This window comes from Echinops telfairi, unplaced genomic scaffold (assembly GCF_000313985.2).
Source record: "Echinops telfairi isolate 266 unplaced genomic scaffold, ASM31398v2 ScPeMD7_7;HRSCAF=31, whole genome shotgun sequence".
Lineage (NCBI taxonomy): Eukaryota > Metazoa > Chordata > Mammalia > Afrosoricida > Tenrecidae > Echinops > Echinops telfairi.
This window is the reverse complement of record NW_022103904.1, coordinates 24,093,455-24,116,335: the sequence shown is the minus strand read 5'-3', so window position 1 is coordinate 24,116,335 and position 22,881 is coordinate 24,093,455.

Genomic DNA, 22,881 nt, shown 5'->3' with positions numbered 1-22,881 from the left:
TGGGTTTGGGCAGCACTGGGTTGGGATGTTTTCTTGATGTGCACTTAGCCTTTATATAAAACTCTCTCTTATACATGAGTTTCTGTGGGTTTGTTTCTCTAAAGTACCCAGCCTAACACACCTGATAAAGGCCCACAGGCACCCCACTCCAGTAAGCCTCGGTCTGAAGGCACTCAGCTCCATTCTATGAGTCAGTAAGTCCCACTTCCCCAATTTAGTGCCCAGAGGCACCCCACTCCATAAGCCAGCCTCCTGCATAAAAGCACTCAAACTGTACTTGCTCTCTGGGTTGGAAGTCCATCACTCTGCTTTGCGCTCGGGCTCCCGGCTCTGCTGCTGTTCCACTGACGGATAGGATAGCTGTCATCTGGATCCAGGGGGTTCACGGCCCAGGAATCTTGGGTCCAGAGGCTGTGCTCCACTCCTGGCTCTTGCTCAGAAAGAGATGTCTCCTCCAGCTTCTCAGAGAGCTCATGTTTAGGCACCGCAGGATCGCGCTGCAGGGAAACCTAGTCCCAATTACTCACAGGTGAGTGTCATCAGCATCTTCCCCGCGGTCTCATCCGGCCTATGGAGGGAAGGGGCACTTAGGGACTTTGGCTAGAAGAGCCGCATTAAATAACTCCCTACCCTGGCACTGTACTTGCCCTGTCTGCCTTCCTCAGGGCTCCCTCAGCATGTTTGCATTCTCAAGCAGTTTCTGAGACCACAGCTGCAGCAGGAAGGGGACTGCGACCTTACAAGAGAGGATGGAAACGATTTCTAAGCTGTTTTCTGTACCGTGGTCTTTGTGACTTCTTATTCTAGTACAGGGCACAAGGCTTGCTCACCCCAGATATGGGAAGGACATCTCTCTCAGGGCCAGTGTAGGGTGTGTGGGATAGTAGTCTGGAGATTATAAATTACCCTTGAGGGTTGGTCTCGCTAAACCGTGTGTGCCTTGCGAGTGGCAGTTCTTTGTTACTTTATAGTATATAATTTCAGGGACAAAAGAGGCCACTTCTTGTTTGACTATCGGCTCACTGGCCGACATGTATACTTTCCACCACATGCTAATACTAATCAGTTTGATTCAGACCCCAAAAATAATGTTGAACGTTCACTTCAGTCTGCACTCTGTATTTCTTTTTCATGTCTTATTGCATTAGAAGAAAGGTCTCAGACTGAGAACTGCTGGATGTAGATTCTTTAAGGGCAGAGATTGCTTTATGCGACTTTCTATCCTAAAAACTTGCATCTGGGACATGCCAGGTGCTCAATAATTGTTGAGAGGAGACAGAAACCAATACTTGAGGCCAATAGAGAATCTCTCTTTCGTAGTAGTATTTAGAGGGGCTATTTCTCTCTTCTGCCATCTAACATAATTTTGGCTTTTGTTTTAAATACTGTACCCCTGAATTATTATTGTTTTTTGCCTAGGGCATATTAAGTTTATGTTAAAGGTGTTGGAAGTACTTGCAAAAGGACAGTGAGAATGAGGGCACAATTTGAAAAGTACAGTTACGGTCACTGAAGTGGACATGCACAAATGCTGGATCGGTGCGTATTTTGATGTATATTTTCACCATAAACAGAAGACAACCCCCACCCCGATACACAGGTACAAAAATAAAGTGGGTATTCTATAAGGTATTAAAATGGATTTATTGAATGTTTATTTGTAAAGGGGGTCCCTTGAGTTTTGGGGCAATGGACAGCAAAGTGAAAGCATCTACCTTTCTCCCCCCAGACCTCTGAAATATTCCTGAAGAAACGCAAATAGAAAAAAAACATATCCCCCAGGTTCCGGAGCTCAGGATAAGAAATAGGCACCTGTTAGAAGTGGGAAGAGTTGATACTAAATACAACTCTAACGGGGCCTGGGTTAACATGCACCAATGTAAGACTAAGTCAGAAATAGCCTTGGCTGAGACTCCATGAAGGGTCCCTCATTGCTTGGCCAGCAGGACTAACCAGGTTAGCCTGTGAGCGTCTTGCCCTCTGGTCTTTCAAGAGCACATACATTAGCCCCAGAGTTCATCTCCAAAGGGGAGTTTCCTGTGGCCAGAGAACTATGAGGTGGGCAGTGAAAATTATCTTCTTTTCAGTAGACAACGCCAAGCCTGGCTTCATTTCACAGTCGGCTATAATCGAAATAGAAAAGTGGGTGACTTCAATGTAACTTTACAGGAGTAGAAAGCCCAGTCTTTCTCCCACAGAGCTGCTGGTGGTTTTCAACTGACAACCATGCAGATTGCAGTCCAACGTGTAACCAGGAAACCACCAGGGCTCCGAGTGGTGACTTTAATGAACAAAAATTTACTATCAGCAGGATCTCTCCTCAGCTCTGTGGGAAAGTGCTCATCTCGTTTCAGGTTCTCTTCCTCGTTCCTTGGCAGTCCCCCCCGTGGCAGTCATGCGTCTTCACGCATACACCTCATCAAAGCTAGCTGACCACCTCCATGAATCATCACCGCCTTTGCCATGAAACCATAACTGGATGGTGCCAGGCTACCACGATGGCACATTTTGATCAAAGATTCTATAGAAAAATCCTGTTAAAAAAGGAATAATGCAGAATAGAATGTTGAATTCTTTTGGAACCCCGAAACTATTACTCTGAAACATAAACCCAAACGGTCTCCTTCCTTCAACCAAACTTCCTTCAACCAAACAATGTTGCTGTTGTCGCTGGTCCCATTGAGGCATAGCAGATTCATGTACAACAGAATGAACAGCTGCCTCGTCCTAAGCCATCCTCACCAGTGCTAGGTTTGAGCCCATTGTTGCAACCACAGCGTCAGCATGTCTCAGGAAGGATCTTCTTCCTTTTTGATGACCCTTCACTTTCAAAAGCATAATCTCCTACTCCAGGGACTGTTCCCTCCTGGCCCCATGTCCAAAGTCTGTGCTTGAAGTCTCACCATCCTTCCTTCAAAGGCGCACTCTGGCTAGTCTTCCTCTAAGACACATTTGTTCATTATTCTGGCAGTGCACGATAATTTCAACATCATTCACTGACTGTAATTCAAAGACATCCATTCTCCTCTGATCTTCTTTATTAATTGCTCAGATTTTCTATGCATAAAAGGAGATTAAAGATACCAGGTTCCAACGAAAAAAAACAAATTCACTGCCACTGAGCTGATGCCAATTTTTAACCACCCTATAGGACAGGGTAGAACTGCCCCTGTGAGTTTCGGAGACTAACTCCTTATCTTAGTCCCAAGGCACAGCGGGTGGTTTCCAACTTCAGACCTTGAGGCTCGCAGCCCAATGGGTAACCACCTCTCAAAGTGGCATCTTGGCTTTTTGGCACTTCAAATAGGTCTTGTGTAGCAGCTTTGATCAATGCATTATTTTATTTCCTGCCTGCAGTTTCCATGAGCATCGCTTGGGGATTCAAGTAAATTCTTGACAACTTCAATCTTTTCTCCATTTATTATGGTGTCATCTATTGGTCCAGTTGTGAGGATTTTTGCTTTCTTACTATTGAATTGAAATGCACACTGAAGGCTGTAGTCTTTGATGTTCATCAGTAAATGCGTCAAGATCTTTTAACCTTCTAGCAAGCAAAGCTGCGCCCCCTGCTTATCACAGGCGGTGGATGAATAGTCCCCAAATCCAGATGCTGCATTCTCCTTATAGTTCATCTTCTCAGATGATTTGCTCAGGATACAGACTGAGTAAGTATGGTGAGAGAATACAATCCTGATGCCCCACTAGTATACATTCACTATCTCCTTGTTTCCGTTGAACAACTATCTCTTGGTCTATGTATAGGTTTCAAATGAGCACAATTCAGTGTTTGGAAATTCCCATTATTGTCAATGTTATCGATAGTTTTGCGATGATCCACATAGTCTAATGTCTTTGCATAGTCAGTAAAGCACAACTAAACATTTTTCTGGTAGTTTCTATTTTCAGCCAAGAGCCATCAGGAATCAGCAACGGTATTCCTCATGCCACAACCTCTTTTGAATCTGGCTTGAATTTCTGTCAGTTCGCTATCAGTGCACTGCTTGAACTGTTTTTGAGTTATTTTACTTGCATATTATATTAATGATATTGTTCAATTATCTCCACAGTCTGCTGGATCGCTTTTCTTTGAAATGGACATAAATCTGGATCTCTTCTAGTTGTTAGCCAGGTAACTGTTGTTCAAATTTCTTGGGATAGTCTAGTGAATGTTCTAGAACTACATCAGTCTTTTGAAACATTTCAGTTGGGATTCTGTCACTTCCTGGAGCCTTGTTTGATGCTAGCGCCTCAGTGCCAGTGCAGCGTGGGCTTCTACGTTCACTACCATTGATTCTTGATTATAGGCTACCCCTTGAAATGGTTGAATGTTGACCAATTTTTTTTTTTTGGTACAGTGACTCTGTGTAGTCTTTCCATTTTCTTTTGATGCTTCCTGTTTCATTCAATATGTTGTTCATAAGATCCTTCAATATTGCAACTTGAGGCTTGCATTTTTTTCTTTCATTCTTTTGTGTTAAGATATGCTAAGGTTGACAGTTCAAAACTACCAGCCGCTTTTCAGGATAAAGATGAGGCTTTCTGCTCCCACAGATCTTCACAGCACCAGAACCCACAGGGGCAGTTGTAGTCTGTCTTATAGGGTTCTGTCTAGAAGTCAGAATCGAATCCATGGCAGTGGGTGGTGAAGTGAGGGTTGTACAAACAGCTAAAGGGTTCAACTGCTAGCTGAAAGGTTTAGAGTTCAAGTCCACCTGGAGATACTTCAGGAAAAAAGGCCTAGCACCCTAATTCTCAGGGTGGGGGGTGGGGACAGAAACCCAGCCTTTGAAAACCCTAAGGAGCACTGTTCTAGCCTGACACACATGGGGTTGCCACGGGTCAGAATCAGTTTGACAGCAACTGGTTTTAGTCTCTTAATGAACGGGCTTTGAAGCATGAGAGTAATGCAAGTCATTTACACAGAACCTGCCTTGGCTTTCTCATAGGCTCCAAGATGTCATTTACTCCTTTGCTAAGAAACTCAACAGGAAATGAACGCGATGCCTGAAAAGGTACAGCCTTTGGACCCATAAAGCTGACCCTTCCTAAACCATGATGTGGGTTCTGATTCAGCAGGTCTGGGCTGGGGCCTGAGAGTCTGCATTTCTAAGAGCTTCTAGAATGAAGCTGATGCCACAGGGCCTGCCCCCCTTAGGAGGAGTGAGGACTCAGCAGGCTCAGAAGAAGGTCCATGCATGAAGCTTTCTTTCCTGTCTCGGAGCACCGGGATGCAGCTGCTAAGAGGGTCGAGTGTGGAAGCCTCCGATGCCTCTGGGAGTTAACTAGAAACTACAGAGAGGAATGTATATTTTTATTCACATGCAAAGGGACGTGCAGCTCCTGGGAAGCCTGGCTATTCAGAAACAAAAGCTTTTCATCAGGCTCTGATTAAAGGTAGAATACTTTCTTCATCTAGATCCATTGACTGAACAGCTGGACAAATCCCACTCTGGAAAATGATTGCCAAATGTTGTGGAATCTCACTTGCCAGGCTTGCCACGGTTGGAATCCTGTGCTCGGGACAGATGGGTGTTTGGGGAATTGCTTTGTTTGGCTGAACGTTGCAGACCTCGGGACTGGTGCGTGATTATTACCCCAAACCACCACTAACGGACTGCTCTTCCAGAGGATGACTCATCCCCCACTGCGGCCTCGTCACACAGTCTGCTTAGCTGTGCTGGGTCTGATCACTCCTTTTGTCATCTGACTTGCAGACGGGTGCCTGATCTCCTTTGATATACTGTACACGACACCCTAACAAACCCTTCTCTTTAATCAAACAAATCAGACATGTGCCACAGTCAGAAGTCAGGGTGGGGTGAGCACAGAGCAGATGCGTTCCTGCAGGTCAGATGGAATGAGTGGATTTGGAACATACACTTGGCACCATCTTTAAGTTAACGCTAGGATCTAATTTGCAAATAAAACCCCACTTTTTTCCCCCAGAGGCATAGTAGCAAGGAGCGTTGTAGAGCAGCACAGCGTGAAAGAAAAGTCCTGAGACAACATTTCATAGATTGGTCTAGAAGCGTAAGATGGCATGTGGAAATCCTTGCCCTTTCTGAGTTCAAATCCCCAGTGGAGTACGTATATATCTATGGGTTTTTAGAACAGTCTCGTGGAAAAGACAAATATGAACACACTACCTGCTTGCACATATTAAAATTTAAAAATTATACTGCCACAGTGGGATAAAAACAAATGAGGGTTTGTTGTTGTTGTTCCCCTAACAATTCCGCACAGCTGCTTTCTTTCAAAACGGGAATAGATGCTCACTGTGAAAGACCTGCAATGATGAAGGTATTCGAGACGTGCTGGGATTAGCTGCAGGTGGAGAGCAAGCGGTTGGATGGACTCATGATCTAGGCCCTCTGAAGCCTGAGATGTGTATGATTCGGTGTCTGGCATGTCCGTCCATCTATCTCGTTCCTCCATTCTTGCCCTGGGTCGCTCCACAGGATGGACGAAGGGCCATGCCGGGTGTGGCATCTGGGTTCAGTCCCTGCCACATCCCCCTGGTTGCCCTGAGTCCCACTCCCGCACCTATACACAGCATCCGGCCCTGCCGCAGCTCATGCACCAGCGAGCCTTTGGAGGCACATGACACCTGCCTCCTCAGCCCCTCCTTTTCGGCCAGCACTGTCCTCTCTGAGAAGGAAGAAAACAATTGAATTCAGCTCCTAAATTTCCTCTTCCTTACTCACAAAAGGGCTCCTTGTTTTCATCCTTTCCTCCTTTGGGAGGCAGGATGAGGAAGAGGAAGGACTAGATTCTTTAGTTCCAGGTAGATTTGAATCATCGCTCTCTTACTCCATGTCTATGACCTGGAGAAGGTTGGTTCACCTCTCTGATCCTCACTGGTAACCTGATTAACAAAAAGCTGCTACTGTTGAGTCAATTCCAACTCTTAGGATTTCCAACGTGATAATCCTTCTGGAACCAGCTGTCACATCGTTCTTTCTCTTATGCTAATCTTTTGATTAGCAGCCCAGCACTTAACCACTGTGCCTCCGGCGCCACATTGGTAACCTTATGTGTGCTTTGATTCAATCTGCATTGAACGGTTTCTGCATGCCAAGCATTGTGTGTTAGGTTTGGGACATGTGATGATGAACACACCCCTGCCCTCAAGGAGCTTCCAGTTCAGAGGGAGAGCTGGAAATAAATGGGAAATAACAATGGTAGGTGGTAGGTGGCAATAGGGTCAGTAGGGGGTGCAATGGAAACACCCAGGAGAAGCGCCTACCCTGGCCCATCTTCTCAGAGGAGCTGATTCTGTGTTGTTGAGCATGAAGGCTCGGCTAGGTTAGTCAGCTGGGATGGGGGCACAATAGACGGAGAGAGTATGGTGAGTCAGGAGACCTGAACATTATTCATTGTGGTTACATCTTGGAATTGGGTGGGGCGGGAGGATGTGATGGGGGATGAGACATGGTGAGAAGTGAGACTTGGGAGTCATCGAGCGACCAGATCACAGAAGCCCTGTAAGCCACTGTGGCCGTTACATAATCTGTCAATTTGCGAAGGGGTAGAGTCTAGCCTGTTAATCAGGTCACAGCCAATGAGGCCTCTGTGTGGGCATGGCCTTCTCCTGAGGATTCTGGGAATTCCGATCTTCCTCCCTGAAAGTGGGACACACACTCTCTGCTCTGTATTCCTGATGACAAGACACATGGAGCCCTGAAGCTGGAGGAGCCATGTGGAAACCCACGCCAGCACTGAGATTCTTCCACCACCACTGGATCCACAAGACTTCCCACCCACTGGCCTGCGATCTTCCTGCATTCCCTGTCATTGCATGTGTTTTGTGAGTCTGAAGAGGAATTTATAGAGTGGTATCGGACATATGGGCTACTATCAGACTTATGGACTTGATCTGGAGCGGGCTGGGATGTTTTATGAATATACGATTGCTCTTTGATACAAAGTTCTCTATTACACACATATGAGTATCTGTGAATTTGTTTCCCTAGTCAACCCGGACTCACACAGCCACCAAGTAAGGGATTTGGACTAAGTGACTTTAAGGGCAATGAGAGACCCACATGGTCTCTCCCTTTCTCTTCCCCGCCTCCTCCACTTCCTTAGCAAGTCCTAGCGCTCTCCTTCCAAAGTAGTCCCCCGATCTTCCCGCTCCTCTGCAGATCCACTGCCACCTTCTTCTAGTGCAGCAGTTCTCAACTCTTTGGGGGTCGAATGACCCTTTCACAGAGGTCGCCTAAGACCATCGGAAAACATATTTCCAATGGTCTTAGGAACAGAGACACCGCTCCTCTCTCATCTCCAGGCGGGTCTGCCCACATTCAGATACACCCACATACGAGTACCCTGCATGAAGACTGTTATCCATGCTACACCATGTTTCAAAGCAAAATTTCATTTATTTGTAATTAGACATAAATATTTCACAATATGTAATTCCATATTGTTTTTGTGATTAATCACTATGCTTTAATTATGTTCAATTTGTAACAATGAAAATACATCTTGAATATCAGATATCTACATTCAAGTTATAACAGTAGCAAAATTACAGTTATGAAGTAGCAACGAAAATAATTTTATGGCTGGGGGGGTCACCACAACAGGAGGAACTGTATGAAAGGGTTGAGGCCTTAGGAAGGTTGAGAACCACTGATCTAGTGACCTCATATGCAAATGAGTCAGAACTTGGTTCTGTACAAGTGAGAGAGGAAGCCAGACTCAACCTAAGCAGTGGCAGTGGTATGTGGAACAGTGCTCTTTGTCTGAGTGTTCGTGGGAAGAGGGCTCTTCCAGAATTGAAGTAGCCAGTGTGGATACAAAAAGTAAGTAAAAACATATTCCCCACCTTCATGGAAGTTCCTGTCCTCTGGAAAATGGAAGCAAAGCAAACGCATTTGCCATGGAATAGATTCTACTCAATTCTACTCATAATGACCCAATAGGACAGAGTAGAACTGTCTGTGTTAGTCCAGGTTGACTAGAGAAACAAATTCATAGACACTCATATGTGTATAAGAAAGAGTTTTATATAAAGAGTAATTGTATATTAAGGGAACAGCCCAGCCCAGTCCAGATCAAGTCCATAAGGCCAATATTAGTCCATATGTCTAATACCAGTCTATAAATTCCTCTTCAGACTCATGCAACACATGAAGTGACGCCGAGTGCAGGAAGATCACAGGCCAGGGGGTGGAAAATCTTGTGGATCCAGTGGTAGTGGAAGTATCTCAGTGCTGGCATGGGTCTCCACATGGCTCCTCCAGCTCCAGGGCTCTAGTTCCATTAGCATAACTCCATGTAGCTTGTCAACAGGAATATCTCGCAGTAAGCATGTCTGTCTTGCCTCCAGGTAGGAAGACAGGAGTTCCCAGAATCCTCAGGAGAAGGCCACGCCCACACATAGGCCTCATTGGGCTATGACCTGATTGACAGGCTAGACTCCACCTCTTCACTCAAGTTGACAGATTATGTAACTGCCACACTGTCTCATAGGTTTCCAAGGCTGAACTCCTAATAGAAGTGCTCATCTTTCTCCCAGATGGAGGCTGGTGAGTTTGAATCTCTAACCTTTCCCCCAGAAGCTGTGCCTTTGACCAAGGTACTACCTGGGCTCCTTTTCATCTTCTGGGGGCCAATTGGAACCAATCCAACAATCACACAAGTAAATGTCAAGTTGTAAGAGTGACAAGTGCTGTGATGGACAGACAGCTGTGGAAGGACACAAAGAGGGTCTCTAATAGGAAGATGTGCCATTGACTCTTTGCTTGAACTGAGACCTAAGAATAAGTGAGTTAACTGAGCTTAAACGGAGAAAAGCAAAAGTGTTGCCAGCATGTTGATTTCAACTCACTCTAGACGTGGGGACCATAGCATGGAGTAGAACTGCTGGGGTGGGGGGGTGGGGGTGCAAGACTGTGACTTTTGGGAAGCAGATGGACAAGTTTTCGCCAGAGGTGATTCTGAGTGGGCTTGAACTGCTTACCTTTAGGCTAGTAGTTGAACACTTAACTATTAGTGTCATGCTGGGATTTCCATGAAGGGGTAGGGCCAGCTTATTCCAGATTGAGGGAGCAGGAGGTACACGGAGGGCGGAAAGCTGACTAGGGAGGGAAAAGAAGAGAGAGAGGGTGGACAGGGAGGGAGAAGAGAGATTGTCTGGTTCATGGGCCTTGTGAAGAGGTTTCAGTCCTGAAGCATGGTGAAGTAGAGAGTGTGGCAGAAATAGGTTTATATCTATTTATATATATACATATATATACATATATTTATAAGGCACATGCGGTTTCTGTGGCGAGACCAGATTAGGGGTGGGTGGTAGGGCAGGAGAGACGTGGCGAGGAAACTGTTGATGGAGTCCAGGGGGAAAATGGTAGGGCTTGGCATAGATGTCTAATGGTAGAGTAGGCAAAAGTGAATTGGATGGAGAAACATCGAGGAGATAAAATCAACAGGACTTTGTGATAGAGAAAGAGGTATCCAAGATGACTTCTCTGGTCGGCTTCATCGGGCACTCCGTCGCACGACTAGACCCAGCCACAGGGGCAAGCTGGGGGAGTGCTGTCTGGAGCTTGGAGGTCAAGTGCTCAGTTAACCTCAGGACCTGCCGTCACTAGAAGAAGAGGCAGAGAGTGATGACTGAAAGATAATTCCATGGATTTGCCATAGAGGCGAACCTGAAACCAAGCAGGGAAAACAAACACGGCAAAGGAAATACCCTCTTCTGAAGACCTGCGTGGAGGGCCAAAGAGGGGAAGAGGCCCTACCCAGAGGACCAAGGCCTGAAGGAGGACCGTCCCACTCAGAGGAACTATGCCCCGCCCGGGTCCAAGGCAGACTTCTGCCAAGTGTTACAGAGCAAGCGTGTCACCCTGAGGACTCCGGTGCACCTGCCCCAAGCTCTCCTATTATCAATTGCTTCACATGCACCCGAAAGCTGGGCCATGACTAAAGAAGGCTGAGGAAGAACTGGTGCCTTTGAATTTGGCCCCGCGGAAGAATATTGACTAGACAGACCATGGACTCCCAGACAAAGGCCTGCGTCTGCCTCGGAAGAGGCACATCCACATGCCCCTTGGAGCGAGGATGACCAGGCGTGGTTTCATGGATTTCAGGCTTGCTGTTCGGAGGAGCGAGTCCCCGCAGAAGCACATCCTGCGCAGTCAGGTAGACAGGCGGTCATGAAAAAGAGGGAGACTCTCGACAGGATGAAGTCACACAGTGGCTACAAACATCGCTTCAAACAGAGGAGTGAGTGTGAAGATGGGGCTCTCGATTCTGGCTCACAGAGGCCCACTAGAGAGCACTTAGCAACCACACACGAAACAGACCTTCATTGTATCTCACAGTGTGTGAACCCACTTCCTTTTTCTCAGGAAGTGATCCAAATAAGTGGCAGAGGGAGTGGCAAGCTCAGTTATTTTATTGAGAGATAAGACGACGTCTGAAGATTTGGACCGGGGAGGGGGACTCACGCCACATTCATACAAAAGCAACATACTTTTTTTTTTTTTTTCAGAGCACCACGGTCAATAGTGGATGATGCCAGCTGGCAGGAAGCTTTTAAATTACGAAGACCATTAGACACAGCAGACGTGACCAGAGCAAACATCTCTTAGAGTCAAAATATGAATGGATAATGGAATCTATGAAAGGGCCGATCAATGAGGCCTTGTGATTTGTAAATACAGAGAGATGGAAAGATGCCGAGAGAGAGAGACAGAGAGAGTTGAATTTTGAGATTACACATCACCCAGGTTTTTACAGAAGCCTTGAATTGGGAGCAAACAAACTGACGATAATGTGTAGCCCTTTGTTTGAACTCTGTAAGCAATATGGATGATTTCAGGGTAAAGATGGTTGATTTTTTGACCAGAGGCAGTTTTGATCGTCATAACTCTCAGGGGCCAGGGAGAGGTGTCACACTCAAAGAGTGAGGAGAAGCCAGCAATGCTGCAAAACCATCTTGCAGTGGCCAAGGCCTGGCCTCTGGTCCCCACGACGAAGAGTTCTCTTATCCAGACTGCAACAGTGCCAAGGAGGGAAGCCCTTTGGTGCAAGGAAAAAAGCATGAAACAGGAGGGCGAAACCTACACCTTCTTGCAACAGGTTAAGTGTCCTGCAGTGTGAAGATGGACTTCGCTAAGGAAGGGAGAGGGACGCTTCCCTCGGGCAGAAGAAAGACTAGAACGCTCGTGCCGTTGCTCTGGTTCAATGACCTAGGTCATCCAGCTCAGACTTTCTGTGGCTGCCCTGGCTAGAGTGACAGCAATCGTTTTTGAGACTCTCGAGTTCATGAGGAAGTCATAGAGAAAGAAATGTTAGTGGAATACTAAGACTGTTGCCAGTCTACGTATGCTGTTGCAAATCTCTTGGACCCAGGTTCAAAGGCAAATTCAAAAATTCAAACTCAGGGATTTTAGATCAAGAGATCTAAAATTGATGGCGAGGAGGGTGTTTGGTGCTCAGCTATCAAAAGGTACAGCGTCTGGGGTCTTAAAAGCTTGAAGTTAAACAAACAGCTACCTATCAGAGAAGCAAAAAAGCCCACATGGAAGAAGCACATCAGCCTGTGTGATTATGAGGTGTCGATGGGATCAGGTATCAGGTATCAAAAGATCCCAAACAAACAATTATATAGATGTAAGTGAGGGGAGTTGGAGTGGAGACCCAAAGTCCATCTGTAGACAATTGGACATCCCCCACTGAAGGGTAATAAGGAAGAGAAGATGCAACCAAGGTGCAGTACAGCACTGTCAAAACACACACCATTCCTCCAGTTCCTGAATGCTTCCTTCCCCCACTACCATGACCCAGTTCTACCTTACAAATCTGGCTAGACTGGAGAACACACATTGGTACAGATAAGAGCTCTCCACACATGGAATTGAAGACAGATAACCCCTCAGGAACAGTAGTAAGAGAAGCAATATTATGAGGTAGGGGGATGGATGTGGAGGGGGAAGGGGCAGAAAGGTGCAACCCATCACAAGGTTGGATATATAGCCTGCCCTCCTTCCACCCAAACAGGACGAATAACAGAAATGTGGGTGAAGGGAGAAAATGGGCAGTGTAAGACACAAATTAATAATAACAAAAATATATAATTGATTAAGGCTTCACGATTGTGGGGGTTGGTGGAGGGAAGGGGAGAAAAAGAGGGCTTTATATCAAGGGCTCAGGTAGAAAGAAAATGTTTTAGAAATGAAGATGGTGATATATGGACAGATATGCTTGAAACAGTGGTTGAATGGAATGTTATAAGCTGTAAGAGCCCCCTCTACAATGATATTTTTTTAAGTCACAGTAGCTGGGCTACTGCATTGTCAAGATTCCAAGACAAATCACACACTGGGCTTGATGCTAGGAAGTCCTACCTTTCTGGGTTTGGCACAGGAGCCCAGGCTGGACTTTGAGCTCACCTTTCCAGCACCAAATGTCAGGGCGTCTGCACGGCGCTACCCCTGGCTCCTCATGCCAGTCCTCACGTCCGCTGTAGCAAGTAAAGGAAGCTCAGCCAGTCGGCTGCTCAGACAACACCTTTGCATCTGGAACAGCAGAACATTTAGTTTCCATTAAAACGTGTTTTGTTTGTAGATGCTCATGAGCAAGCAGTTTGATTTCCTTGCCTGAGATTTAAAAGTGAGTCATTCATTTTCCCGCTGAACCCAGAGCCCTTTTCTTTCCAGGACTCTCCCATTCCCAGATCGCCTGGAGCCTTGTCCTTATCAACTACCCTCGTTTATGTCTTCTTCAGTTCCCTCTCGGTCAGCTCCTTCCTTTCTTAACAAACATAAAAACACGGTCCTAAGAAACCCACACACTCCCTCTACGCGCGTCACCTCCCTTGCGGTTGGATAATGTGCCTGTATTAAACCTACCTTATGGATTTGATAATTCAATGACCTAGCACACGAGAAGGTCAAAACAAGGTGTGGCATACAACATGTGGTCAGCGAGGGTTAAATCCAAACCAACAAACCAAACTCACTGTCATCACCTCAATGCCACCTCAATGCCACCCTGTGAGACGGGAGAACTGCCCTGTGCGCTGCTGAGACTCAACGAGTCTTTAAATGACCCCAGCGCCCACCAGACATCCTTTCAACTGATTTACTATTCCTGAGTTGCTTATGTCCGTGGACATACTTGCTTATGTCCATGGACTATAATTCGTAAGTTCTTGTTTGCATGCTTGAGAATGTGGCTTTGTTCTTTGTCACTTGGAAGACATCGTGGCTGGTTAGAATACAACTGTGTTCTATTTTCTTTTCCTTGCAGGTTTCTAGCTATTTGTCACAAATCATTACTTTGAGGTCAGGCGGATTCCCTATGCCATCCATGTTAATGATGGACTCTTCCTCTTGAGATTTTCAAGGGAAGGTCTATCTAGGATAATCGTGGTGTCAGTAACTCTGTTAACCTCCCACTCCTGCGGAGCTTTCTGGGGAGCCCTGGTGGCGTAGTGGTTACGAGTTGGGCAGCTAACTGCAAGGGCAGCAGTTTGAAACCACCAGCTGCTCCATCGGAGAAAGAAGAGGCTTTCTACTCTCGTAAGGAGTTGTAGTACATGCGCTGTAGAAGCGAGCACTCCCATAAAGAGCTAGCGTCTCTCCACGAGTCTGAATCGGTTTGATGGCAGTGCGTTTGGTTTGGGTTTTAAGGCTTTTTGATCTCAAGATAAAAATAGTCTGTCTTTAATTCAGGCATTCTAACTCACTGCCATCGAGTCAATGCTGACTCATAGTGACCCACTGTGGGTTTCTGAGATTGTAACTGTTGACACAAGTAGAAATCCCACTCTTCCTCAGTGGAGCGGCGGGTGGTTTTGAACAGCTGGCCATGTGAATTTCAGCCCAATGTATAACCACTACACCACAATATATGTTCCTTAATTTCTTCCCACATTTCTTCGTCAGAAGCACCAAATTCGTTTTAAATTTGTTTTCTCATTGCTTCAAACACCCTTATTTTAAAAATCTCATTTAGAACACTTTGCTTAAATTTATCCGCATGGACCTGAAAATATTTTGAGCCACGTTTTAGTTGGCTTTACGAGGCTCTGTATACTTTTCATTACTTTTTCTTTCATTCATTTCTTGAGGTTGGTCAACTAGCTTAGGAGCCCTAGTGGTCCTGTCAGGTAAGCTAACCATAAGGTCAGCAGTTCAAATCCACTAGCTGCTCCATTGGAAAACTATGAGGCTCTCTGCTTCTGGAAAGGTTTCTAGCCTCAGAAACCCTCTGTATGGTCACTAAGAGTCACAATCAGCTCGGGGGCAGTCGGCTTTCATTTTGCTGGGTGTTTGTGGGGGTGGTCTGCTGGTTCGTTTGTTTTAATCTCATCCGCAAACACGTCTATCTCTTGCACCTCTTCTTTTGGGTCTCTTTCTGCTAAATCATGTCGTTCTATTACTTTATTGAGCCAATCGAAGATCATTTGCATAAAAGGTTTCTACACATCTTTGGCTGATTTTCTTGTGATTTTCTTTACATTATTTTTCATTGAAAAGATCCAGTTTATGCTTCATTTTTTCATGGAGTGGGGTTGTCTAAGTACAGGTGGCCCTCAACTTATGACAGGGTTCCTGTCCAACGACGTGATCGTATATGTTGGCTCTGATTTAATGGAAAGCCTCACTGAAAAAAAGTTTTCATTATTATTGCCTTTGTTATAGGTCATTGTGAGTTGGAATCGACTCATTGGCAGTGAGTTTGGAGTTTTGGTTATCAGTACCTTTATCGACCCAATCTTTGCTTGTCATTGAAGTTTGAAACATTACGTACAGACTTCCAAGTATACTTTGGCATCATATGTAGTATATATTACTAATAGATACTATCTATATACATGTATGCAGACATGTATATATACTAACATATTAGTATATATAGTATAAATATTACATAGTATTAAACATGTAAGATGCAAGAAAAAATTTTTAAGTAAGTAGCTGGCTATGCGTGAGGTTCATTGTAACTTGCATATGTCATAAGATGAAACTACTTGTACTAATAAGGAATAGAAAGGATTAGAGTTTCCAAATTCCTCTCACTTGACATGATTTTCTTTGCCAGGAAAAAAAAAATCTCTCCTCAACTGTCAGAATTCAGTAGTTGGGTGTAGTTCACAAAGTACCCTTTAAGTCTTGTGTTAGTCTGGGTAGACTAGAGAAACAAACCCACATAAACTCATATGTATAACACAGAGTTTTATATAAAGGGTAAGTGCACATTAAGAAATCATCCCAACCCAGTGCTGTCCAAGCCCAGAAGTCCAACATTAGTCCATATGTCCGACAGCAATCCACAAAGTCCTCCTCCAGCTCACAAAACAGATGCAATGATGCTGACTGCAGGAGGAAAGCCGAGTCAGTGAATGTGTAAGCCTCTCAGCGCTGGCAGAGGTCTCCACACGGTTGCTCCAGCACCCAGGGCTGCATCGGGGTAGGTCCATGCGGCTTCTCCTTGGGGACGTCTTGCAGGAAGCGAGCCTTGCCAGCTGAAGCAGGGACCTGGCTAAGGCAGCTGCACCCTGGTCTGACCATCGCAAAGCTAGAGACCCGAGAACTAGAACCGTGAGAGTCACTGAGCCATTTATCTCTCTGCCTTTCAATTAACCCCATGTGTGTTTATCGGCCATGTTGGCAAAATAACCCTTAACTGTCTCACGCCTCAAGCTCCCTTTGTTGCAATCTGACTGTCAGTGGCCCCTATTCCCCCGTCCCCTTGCTTTCTTCTGGAATCCCCCTGTTCCAGTGGCTTAGTTGTGGGGTTAGGGTGTAGGAATGATCTAGGGCATTGAACTGTGTTTCTTTGGCCCTCTAAACAGAACCCAAAGGCTCTTTCTACAGCTAAGACACTTCCTTGATTGGAACCCTGAACCTTGGCGTTTCAGAGGCTCTAAGGTCATTTAGCAATGGATGTGCTGCCCAGGTCCCGTTGGTGCTCAGTGACCATTGCTGGGAGGGCTGCCAGCAGACCACTGTGAGCTGTGAGCACTCTTAGGAATTGCCTATTCTGAAAAGAGTCACCGGGTCCAAGGTCATGGCCTTTTCCTAGGGAAGCCTGCATCCAAAGACAGAGATGGAAAGTCTAGCATCTTTATCCAACTTGGGATGTTGCTAAAGAGCCCTGCCATCTCCAGAGATCCCTGGAGTTGGGCTGAGAAGTTTGTCGAGACAGCACTTCCCTCCCGACCAGCCCTGTTGTCTTTCCTTCCCTTCTCTAGGTGTTAATCCCGTGTGCTCCCTAAGAAAGATCCTGCATTTTTGTCTCCTGGGAAACCCAACACATTGTTAGCTATCAGCATTCTCCCTTCACTGTGCAGATCTGATGGACTGAGGCCTCTAACTCATTGAAGACGACAATTTTCTCTATAAGTTTGGAGGTATAGAAATGGAATAGAACACACTTTCATACTTGGTATATTAAGAAGACTTCTGAATCAAAACAACTAATTAAAATCTGTTGGTTTTAATTCCATATTTTGGGAAAACTTGAAGAAAGAGCACAAAGAACTTCAATATATTTTTTATCTGTATATGCCAACTCTTTGCACACTTTTTTTGCTGGGGGTGTTGGCTCAATTTTGCTTTATCCTCCTTGTTTTCTCTGTGTGTGGACAGACTGGTAAGGGACCTGGTTAGGCACTGCTGGCGGGGAAGCCCAGCAGTTGCTGTGCAGGAGAACCACAAGGCTACCTGTTCTCGCACGCATTTGCAGCCTCAGAACTTCTGTACGGGGTGCTATGAGTTGGAACCAGCTGTTTGGACTGGTTTTGTTTGTTCTGTGCGCACACATATGTTGCTGTTGTCAGATGCCATGGAATCAATTTCAGCTCATAGCCACCCCATTTGACTAGTGGAACCACCCCATCGGGTTTTCTAGGGCATGATTTTACCATGTGTACGGAAGACCTTTCTCCCACAGAGCTGCAGGGGGAATATAGGCTCCCAATTTCAGTTAGCAGCTGAGAATGAAACCATTTTCCCAAGGACACCCCGGTGGTGGTTGTAGTTGCTATAAGGCTCTATTGATAGGTTTCCAATCCACGGAGACCCCATAGGCACTAGGACAAAACCCAGTCATCCCATAACTGTTGCTGAGTGTGAGCCGATTGTTATAGCCACTCTGTCAATGCACTTCGTTTAGGGTCTTCTTTTGCAATGACCCTCTATTGTGTACGAGGTCATCCTCCAGGGACTGGTCCCTTCTGAGTAGAGCGCCCTAACCAGGTGAGGCCAGCTTGGTGATTTGCACTTCCAAAGAGCATTCTGGCTGTAATTCTTCCCAGACAACTTCGTCTTTCTGGCAGTTCCTAGTATATGCACTACTCTTCACTGGTACCCCAGTTCAAAAGTATCCGTTCTTCTCTAGACTCCCTTATTCTTATTCAGCTTTTACACGCGCGGAAGGAGAATGGAAAGAGCCTGGTTTGGGTCAGGCACGCCTTAGTCCTCAACGTGATACCTTGGCTTTTGAACAATATTCTTTTAGTTTTTGCTGTTAGGTGCTGTTGAGTCAGCTGCAACTTAGAGTGACACTGCCCACGCCGGTACCAGCCCCACAGTGCTTCCTGTGCTTGAGCCCATTGGTGTACTCGCTGTATCAATGCAGCCTGGTGAGCGTCTCCTTTTCTTTTTCACGGATCCTCTACTTTCCCGAGTGCATTTGACTGGTCCTCTGGAGAAGCAACACCAGCGACACTTTTAAGTGCACGTATAGAAGAGGAAACGTCTACTAGGAAATGACTCACACAGTGGCAGAAGGGGCTCCGCTGGAAGCTTCTCCCGACTGCCCTAGCTGATGAAGCAGGACGAAGGAAGACCAGGCAAGAAGAACAAAGACAGGTATACGCACAAGCAAACCATTCCAAGGTTGGCAATCTGCTGATGGCATTTGAGACAGGCAGCAGCATGGCAGGAGGTCAACGCAGTAAATGCAGGATCCAGACCTGGGAGAAGTGACAAGCTTTCCCACAGAGTCTGCTTAACCCCCAAGACTTACCCCCAAAGAATCCTTCTTCCAAAGTATCTGCCTATCTCAAATGCCATCAGCAGATTGCCAACCTTGAAATGGTTTGCTTTGGCGTATACCAGTCTTTGTTCTTCTTGCCTGGTCTTCCTTCATCCTGGTTCATCAGGCTGTGGCCGAATCAAGGAGCTGCACGGCACCACAGTGGCTGGCTGCTCCTAGAGCTGGTTATTTTATGTGAGAGCCCGTCAGGGTGTTGATTGTTGTTGCTTCTGCTGCTGCTGTTGTTGTGAGGGGCTTCTGATCAGTTCTGACCCCTAGGAGCCCGATGGATGACAGAACTAAACACTGCCATGTCCTGCGCCATCCCCACAATTGTTGTTATTATTGAAGCCCGTTGTTGCCACTGTGTCAATCTATCTTCTCAAGGCCCCTCCTCTTTTTCACTGTCCCCCCATTTTGCCAAGCCTGATGTCCTTCTCCAGGGATTGGTCTCTCCTGATAACATGTCCAAAGTCTGGGAGACACAGTCTCACCATCCTTTCCTCTAAGGAGCAGTATGGCTGTGTTTCTCCCAAGACAGATCTGTTTATTCTCCTGGCAGCCCATGCCACTTGCCATGTTCTTCACCCACACCGTAGTTCAAATGCATTCATTCTTCTTCGGCCTTCTGTATTCATTGTCCGACTTTCACAGGCATATGAGGCCATGGAAAATACCATGGCCTGGGGCAGGCGCACCTCAGTCCTCAAGGTAACACCCTTGCTTTTCAGCACTTTAAAGAGGTCTTGTGCAGCAGGTTCATCTAGGGAACTGCATTGCTTGAGTTCTTGACGGCTGCTTCCATGAGCATTGATTATGGATCCAAGAAATAGGAAATCCTTGATAACTTCAATTTTTCCTGCATTTATTAAGTGTTGCTTACTGGTCCAGTGGTGAGGATTTTGGTCTTCTTTACATTGGGTTATAATCCATGCGGAAGGCTGCAAGCTTGGATTTTCATCAGCAAGCTCTTCAAATTCTCATTCTCAGCAAGAAATGGTGTTTCATCTGCAATAATAAGCCTTCCTTCCTCCCATCCTGATGCCACATTCTTCTTTATATAACCCACCCTCTTTGACTATTTTCTCAGCACACAGATTGAATAAGTATGGTGAAGGAATGCAACCCTGACACACCCCTTTCCTCTTTTTAAATCACTCAACTGTTCTGTTTGCCCAACTGCCTCTTGATCCATGTACAGATTTCTCGCAAACACAATGACGTATTCTGGAATTCCCATTCTTCTCAAGGCTATCCATAGTTTGTTATTATGATCCACACAGTGAAATATCTTTGCACAATCAGCCAAACACAAGTAAATATCTTTCTGGTATCCTCGGCTTTGAGCCCAGATCCAACGGACATCAGCAATGATATTCCTGGTTCCACCTCCTCTTCTGAATCCGGCCTAAACCTCTGGCAGCTCCCTGTCAAGGTAGTGCTGCAACTATTGTTGGATGCTCTTCCGCAAAATGTTACTTGCATGTGATATTAAGGATATTGTTCTATAAGTTGAGCATTCTGTTGAGTCATTTTTCTTTGGAATGATTACAAATGTGAATCTCTAGTCAAGTAGCTGTCTTCCAGATTTCCTGGCATAGACAGGTGAGTGCTTCTAGTGCTTCCTCAGCTTGTTGAAACACTTGAGTTGGTATTCCTTCAATTCCTGGATCCTTGGTTTTGGCTCATGCTCTCAGGGCAGCTGGGACTTCTTCCTTCAGCACCATATGTTCTTGCTCAGACGCTACCTCCTGAAGTGGTGGAATGTTGACTTGTTCTCTTTGGTACAGTGAATCTATATCCTTCCCATCTTCTTTTGATGTTTCCTGTATCATTTGATATTTTGGCCATAAAACCTTTCAATATTGTAACCCTGAAGCTTAAATTTTTTCTTGAGCTCTGTCAGTTTAAGATATGCTAAATGTTATTCCTTTTCGTTTTATAACGCTAGGTCTTGGCACATTTCATTGTATCTTACTTTGCTTCTTGAGCTCTTTGTTGACTTCATAATTCCTTCCATTTGCCTTAGCGTTCATTCTACAATTCAGAGCACGTTTCAAAGTCCCTCGGACATCCACGTTGATCATTTCTTTTCTATTTGATGATATTTTGCAGTCTTCATAGATGTTATTTTTTGATGTCTTCCCCACAGCTCATCAGGTGTCCTGTCTTTAGTGGATCAATTCTGTACTTGAGAAGTTCTAGAAATTCAGGTGGGATAGACCCAAGGTCATATTTTGGCTCTCAAGGACTTGTTTTAGTTTTCTTCAGCTTCAACCTGAACCTACATATGAGCAATTGATGGTATGTTTCACAGTCAGCTGCTGGTCTGGTATTAGCTGCTGATATTAAGCTTCTCCATAGTCACTTCCATTCCATCTGGAGAAGTCGGTCTTTAGTCACCTTTTGTGTTGTTAAAACAGGATATTTGCTATGAACAAGTGGTTGGTCTTGCAGGATTCTATCATGCAATCTCCGGTTTTGTTTCTATCACCAAAACCATATTTTCCAACTACTGTTCCTTCCTCTTTGCTTCCAACTTTTGCATTCCAATCGCCAATAATCACCAATGCATCCTAATTGTATGTTTGATCAATTTTAGACTGAAGATGTTGGTGGAATTCTCCAGTTTCTTTATCACTAGTTTTCGTGGTTGGTCCATACATTTGAATAATCGTTGCATAGATTGGATTTCCTTGTATGGGATGGATAGACATTCTCTTATCACACAGCATTGTACTTCAAGTTACATCTCAAAATGCCCTTTTTGACAGTTAGTGCAATGACATTGCTTTGGCTTGTGTTATTCCCTACATTGCAAATCATATGACTTTCTGATTCAAAAATAGTCAATATCAGTGCATTTCAGCTTACTAACAGCTAGAATATTGATCTTTCATTTTTAACGACTTCCATTTTTCTAGATTCATACTTCATATAGTCCATGTTCCAATGATTAATTGATAGTTGCAGTGTTTCTTCTCATTTTGAGTCATGCCCACCAGGACCAGAAGGTGCTGAAGAGACTGTATGTACCCCAGCAGGCTTTTCTCCATCCTTGTTACTACAGTAGGCTCCACTTTGGTAAGGCGGCTCTTATTAAGTTATATTTTGAGTGTCTTCTAGCCCGAGATGCTCATTTTCTGGCACTCTCTCCGACAATGTTGTCTTTCTGTTCATTAGGTTTTCAATGGCTGACAATATTTTGATTCAATCCACAGGGTTGTCAGTGGCTACCATATAGACTCGAATACAAGCAGACCTGAATATCAGCTGAGACACCTCATTTTACCACAAAAACTGCACTCAAAATGTGCTGAAAACCCCCGGCCGATACATGAGTATATACAGGTACACCTTCTAATGTGGACAGTCTGTCCTTCCTCATAATCTGCTCTTAGTCTGGAATTCTGCTGAAACCTGTCCACTGTGGGTGACCCACTTGAAATACCAGTGACAGCGCTCTCAGCATCACAGCAACACCCACACCACCACAGTATGACAGACATGTGCTGGATGGACCTGCTCATGTTGTGTGAAATCATATCTTGGGGGATTACTGGCAAACCACTGAGAACTCTGGCCCAAGCAGTTTGATTCAGAACCTAACTATGATACCAAGTGTGATGTCTTCCTCCAGAGACCGGTTCCTCGGGATAACGTGTCCACAGAACATACGATAAAGTCTTACTGCTTAAAGGGAATTCTGCGTGTACTTCTTCTGGGACATGTCTATTTCTTCTTCTAGAAGTCCATGGTAAACTCAACAGTCTTCCCCAGCACTATAGTTCAAAGACATCAATCCCTGTTTAGTCTTCTTCATTCGTTGTCCATCTTTCACATGTATTTGAGGACACTGAACATACCATGGCTGGGGTCAGT